The following is a 6,000-nucleotide window of genomic DNA, read 5'->3' as shown; positions in this document are numbered from 1 at the left end:
TTCATAACAGTAGCAAAATTACAGTTATGAAGTAGCAACGAAAATAATTTTATGGTTGGGGGGTCACCACAACATGAGGAACTGTATTAAAGGGTCGCCTCATGAGGAAGGTTGAGAACCACCGGGTTAGGGTGTCAGCCTGTGCACCAGAGGATCGCAGGTTCCATTCCCAGTGAAGGGCACTGCACTCATCTGCACAGTATTTAGCGCCACAGAAAGGCAATGGGGTGGATGTCCAGTTATACACCTTGGATTGCAAACCGAGTAGAAAAGGAAGAAGGAGATAAATGAGAAATAAGCGGTTCAAGCATGGAGTTCTAAATGGAGACAAAGAAAAGCTGTGCGTGGGCGAGATTTCAGGAACTTGATTTCAGAATTGGAACGCTTCGGCGATGACAAAGGATTGCCCCCGAAAGCCCTTTCTCAGCCACCACGCAGCTTAGGCGTCGGGGCGGGTGACAGGCCAACCAGAGACCCTGGCGACACAGAGACCCCTGGAGACAAAAGGCCCCGCCCCTCGCGGGGCGGCAGCAGCCCGCGCGTGCGTAGTGCGCCTGTGCGGGTCGCGCCTGCGCACAGAGCCCCGCGCCCCTCCGGTTCCGCTCTCCATCCGCGGGCTGAATGGGCTTCGGGTTCTGCACCGCCGGGGAGTGGCGGGCGTTTGCGCCTCTGTCTCCGCGAGCGCCGGCGACTCGCCCTCCCTCGGCCAGAAACCCTCCGCCGGGGCCGGCGCAGGAGGAGCGGCGCCTCTGAGGGCTCGGCGACCCCGCCGGCCTCGTGTCTTTCCCTGGCTGCGGCGGCTTCTTCCGTGGGGCAGTATGTTCAAGAAAATGGCCGAATTTGGGCCTGACTCCGGCGAGAGAGTGAAGGTCAGTGCCCGCCCCCCGGTCCTCCCTGCGCGGCGTGGGGAGGGCCGCGGTCCCCCCCCACCCCCACGAGGTTTCCAGGCGGGAGCGAGTCCGATCCCGGAGGGAGCATCTGTGTTTCCCGGGGCCCCCACCTCACGGCGTCACCACCTCCTTCCGTCCCCGCCAACAACACAGACTTCGTGCTGGCTGTGGCAGAACGCTGGACACGGTTGCCCAGGAAACCGGCCTCTCCGAGGCTGGGGAAAGCCTGCCTCGGTCGGTCCGCTGGGGTCCCGGTCGACGGGGTGCGACCCACCCGCTGGGGAGGGTGGGAACAGCGGCAGATACTGGGTGAGCCCTCCGCCTGCCCAGCACGGTGGCCAAAAGCTTTACCCGGTTCTCCGCTGCGGTCCCCAGGGAGCCTGACAGAGGCCGGCTTACCCAGAGCATTTGCCAGAACTCAGAGCTGGGAGGTGGACAGGACAGACAACTTGCCCAGGTTCATGGTGTTGCCAAAGCCACGGCCGGATATTAACCAGGGCATGCAAAGCGCATTGCCTGGCACATAGGGACATGGACACCAGCTGCTTCAGTGTTTAGTTCAAGTTATCATAGAGCCTAGCATAATGTTTGGCACAGTGGCACGTTTCCCTCGCACTTTCTTACATCCCCTCAGGCGCACGTTCATTTTTAAGGCAGGACCAACTGGTTCCCTATATAACACCTGTTTCTACCCCTTAGGATGTTTATTTATCCCAGAAAGCAAGTTTTTCTTTAAAAAGAAATTACCCACTTTTGCACCAATCTAGCTAGTATAAGTTTTTAAAGAGTTCTTGGAGAAACCAAGATGGCGGCATAGGTAAACACCGGAAATTGCTGCCTCCTACAACAACTTCAAAAGTACAACTTAAAGATAAAACGGACATCATCCAGAACCACAGGAAGGCTGGCTGAGTGGAAATTCTACAACTAGAAGGAAAGAGAAAAGCACACAGACTCAGAGGAGGTGCAGAAGTAAAGTGCAGAGGTTCGGAGGCGCATGAGGAAAGGGCTGGCAACTGAGGACACGGTTGTCTTTTTCAATCGGGAGGAAGAGACAAGCTCCCAACTGCTCTAAAGTCCAGTTCTGGGCGAGTCTCTGAGGACCCAGACTCATACTGGGAGAAACTGGACTGTCTGGCTTCGGTCGGAACTGGAGGGCGGCTTTTTCTCAGAAGTGCTTTCGGTGATTACTGGGACACTGAGACACAGGCCTCTTAGGGTAGGACTGAGGAGCAGCCATTGCTTTTGCTCCACCCTGTTGATCCCCTGAGACCTTGCCCCACCCAAGTTGTGCAAAGAGGCTTTTGCATATGAAAGGCCTGGCCCTTTGCAGTCTGAAAATTACCTAACAAACTGCAGCTGGGTCAGAGAGACCCAGAATTTCCAAAAGAAGGCCCATGGCCCCACAGCTGCTTGCATTCCTTCACAGCTGGGCCTCATCTGGGCACCTCCAAACCTCAAACAAAGAAGAGAAATCTGCAGATCTCTCCATAGCTCCTGCTGGATAGCCTCAGGCAGAGGCTAAATTAGCACCTCCTTAGAGATCCAAGAGCCAGTGTACCCAGTGGTCAGAGTGGGACCATCCAGATTACAACTCCTCAGGTCCTTAAGGGACACACTCAGGGGGCAGACTCACTGAGCACCAAAGCCCCACTGAAGCAAGTCTTGCCCCAGAAGGGTGTCTTCAGCACAGAAGTTCTCCCACTGCAGACACAGCTGATTCTCACAGCCAATTGGCCTGGAGGTCAATTCCTTCCCGTGATACCTACAACAATCAAGACTTAACTGCAACAAGACTGTGCACAAAGCCTACAAAGGGGTGCACCAAGAGTATCCACCTTAGGTAATTGCGGAGGCTGAGCCACTGGGCCCTATAGGACAACTAGCACAGAAAGCCATGCTATCAATACAGCAAAGCATAAAAAATGCGGAGACAAAGAAACAGGTCACAAATGACAGAAATGGAGAAAAGCAAACCACTGGATATAGAGTTCAAAACCACACTTATAAGGTTTTTCAAGAACTTTCTAGAGACCGCCAATGAATTTAGTGAGACCCTCAAGAAATCTACTGAGACCCTTGAGGATATGAAAAAGGACCAACTAGAAATTAAGCATACACTGACTGAAATAAAGAATATTATACAGAGATCCAACAGCAGAGTAGAGGATCTCAAGAATCAAGTCAAAGATTTGAAATACGAAGAAGCAAAAAACACCCAACCAGAAAAACAAAAAAAAGAATCCAAAAATATGAAGATAGTGTAAGGAGCCTCTGGGACAACTTCAAGCGTACTACAAACATCCGAATTATGGGGGTGGCAGAAGATGAGAGAGAGCAAGATATTGAAAACCTATTTGAAGAAATAATAACAGAAAACTTCCCCTACCTGGTGAAAGATATAGACTTACAAGTCCAGGAAGCACAGAGAACCCCAAACAAAAGGAATCCAAAGAGGACCACACCAAGACACATCATAATTAAAATGCCAGGAGCAAAAGACAAAGAGAGAATCTTAAAAGCAGCAAGAGAAAGACAGTCAGTTACCTACAAGGGAGTACCCATACGACTGTCAGCTGATTTCTCAACAGAAACTATGCAGGTCAGAATGGAGTGGCAAGAAATATTCAAAGTGATGAATAGCAAGAACCTACAACCAAGATTATTGTACCCAGCAAAGCTATCATTCAGAATTGAAGGTCAGATAAAGAGCTTCACAGATAAGAAAAAGTTAAAGTTCTGCACCACCAAACAGTATTATATGAAATGCTGAAAGGTATCCTTTAAGAAGAGGAAGAAGAAGAAAAAGGTAAAGATACAAATTATGAACAACAAATACACATGTATCAACAAGTGAATCTAAAAATCAAGTGAATAAATAATCTGATGAACAGAATAAACTGGTGAATATAATAGAATCAGGGGCATAGAAAGGGAATGGACTGACTATTGGGGGGGGGGGGAAGGGATGTGGGGTTGTGGGAAGAGAGTGGACAAAAATCGTACACCTATGGATGAGGACAGTGGGGGATGGGGTAAGGGCAGAGGGTGGGGTGAGAACCGGGTGGAAGAGAGATATGGGGGGAAAAAAGAGGAACAACTGTAGTAATCCGAACAATAAAGATTTAATTAAAAAAAATAAAGAGTTTTTATCCATCTGATTGTTTTCACGTAATTTTAACTCTATACTGTGTTTACAACTATCACACATAGTGCTTTAATATCATATGTAAAGTGGGAGTTCTTCTGAAATTTCAAAAGCTACTGAAATTTAATGTAAGCAGAAAGAGATACCAGGTAAATTGATAAACATAAACATTTTGCCCAGACTTTTGGGGCAAGGTTTTGGACTGATAGGAAAGTACTAGCAAATAAAGGGTTAAGATAGATTTTGGAGAAGAACTCACAGAACTTTCAATACTTGTAATCAATCATGATAGGTTCTGAAAGTTTGTAAGTTTAAGTCCCAAGGGACTTGAGATTAGGCCTGTAGCCCTCAAATGCTTTTCTACAAACATAGGCGTGAGTTAGTCATGTAAAGCTTAAAAGCAGTGATTTTCAACCTTTTTCATCTCATAGCACACATAAACTAATTACTAAAAATCTGTGGCACACCAAAAATATATATTTTGCTGATCTGACCAAAAAATAAGCGGGGGGGTGGGGGACGTATAACTTTGATTCATTCACACTGGATGGCTTTTGTTGTATTGGGTGTTGTCATTTTTTTTATTTGATAATCAAGAGAATATAGCTCAGTTCCCCTGGCTAAATAGTTAGGTATGTCATGTTTTAAAATTTCTTGCAGCATGCCAGTTGAAAATTGCTGCTTTAAACTTAGAGACTTACTTCTCCTCACTCTTTGTTATGTGGTTTTGTAGGGATCTTCTCCAATTTACATAAATTTCATCCAGGTAGAAAGTCTGTTGACAGATGAGCCCTTTTTATCATTGAGGAATTCTGCAAGTTCCTACCAACACCATAGCAGCCATGGGATCTATTAGCCAGTCACCAAGTCAGCTCTTCTTATACTCACTCATTCAGGCCTTGAATCTGAGGCCTGTCCGTGGTTGCCACAAAAGTGTCAATAGCACTTACCATGATTCTTTACATTCTTATACAAACAGCTTGCCGCCTTCTGGACTAACTTAGGCTAATAGGTATTGAATTTATTTGTTACGTATTCAGCCACAATTAATAGTTTTTCCATTTGTTCACTGCTTTCCCTCATTTCTTATTGGTTACATTGGCACAGCACTTATCACATGTGTATATCTTGCTCTTTGACCTTCAGATACATTCTTACTATTGAACAATTGATCTGAAATTCATGTGTAACACCCAGCATTTTGTCTTCACTTGACATTTTTTTCTATCCTGCATCAAAATCTGTCAACACTCACTGCCTTTACACTCACCAGATGTGATGAGAAACATGTATGTACATCTCAGAAATGAGCCCAAATGTAGGAATGATGACCATTCTGCTACCCTATGTCTTTACATTTAAAGTGGTTATTGATAGGTACATGGTTATTGCCATTTTATTCATATTCATGTTTTTTTCCCTCATTGGGGGGCAGGATTTATAATTACAGAAATAAGACAAAGGTGGGCAAAAAGGCTAACATCCATAATTGAAGTTCTAAGTTGAAAATCAATATTTCTCTGAACTCAAGACTCAAATGTATACATTGAAAAGGCACTTTTGGACTAGGAAATATTGATCCAGAATGATGAGAACAAAGAGAGCTCTGTTTGCAGCAATTGCAGAGCAGATGACTTGGGCCTGCTCTCTCATTGAAAACAACCAACAAAACTGGAGAAATTATACAGGAGTGGGCAAAAGTAGGTTTACAGTTGTGAGTATGGGAAATGTTTATTACTGTATTGTTTGATTATTGTATTATTTATTATTATTAACCTACTTTTGCCCACCCCTGTATATCTGTTTGAAACTATCAGAAAGCAATGCATAAGGATTTATGGGGTTAAAATATGTGATGAGGCCGCCCACATGGGGGCAGCCTTTCATAGGCTGTCAGTGCCTCTTAGAGAGAGTGCTCATGGGGAGGGAGGGTGTGATTCCCAAGTTTCCATAGGAAAGGAG

At 46.0% G+C, this 6,000-nt stretch overlaps 1 protein-coding gene across 1 annotated transcript in view; it reads left to right on the top strand.

The window, feature by feature from the left end:
* Window positions 1–561: 561 nt before the first annotated feature.
* Window positions 562–6,000, top strand: part of LOC308514246 (lysozyme C) — a 44,843-nt gene continuing 39,404 nt past the window's right edge. The window contains exon 1 of the mRNA XM_081084321.1: window positions 562–869. The gene's annotated coding sequence lies outside the window, so the exon portion shown is untranslated. The remainder of the gene's footprint in view (window positions 870–6,000) is intronic.

The sequence above is a fragment of the Myotis nattereri genome (assembly GCF_964212035.1).
Source record: "Myotis nattereri genome assembly, chromosome: 2".
In the NCBI taxonomy this organism is placed as follows: Eukaryota; Metazoa; Chordata; class Mammalia; order Chiroptera; family Vespertilionidae; genus Myotis; species Myotis nattereri.
Note: the sequence above shows the minus strand (reverse complement) of the source record. Positions and strands in the feature narration are given on the sequence as shown.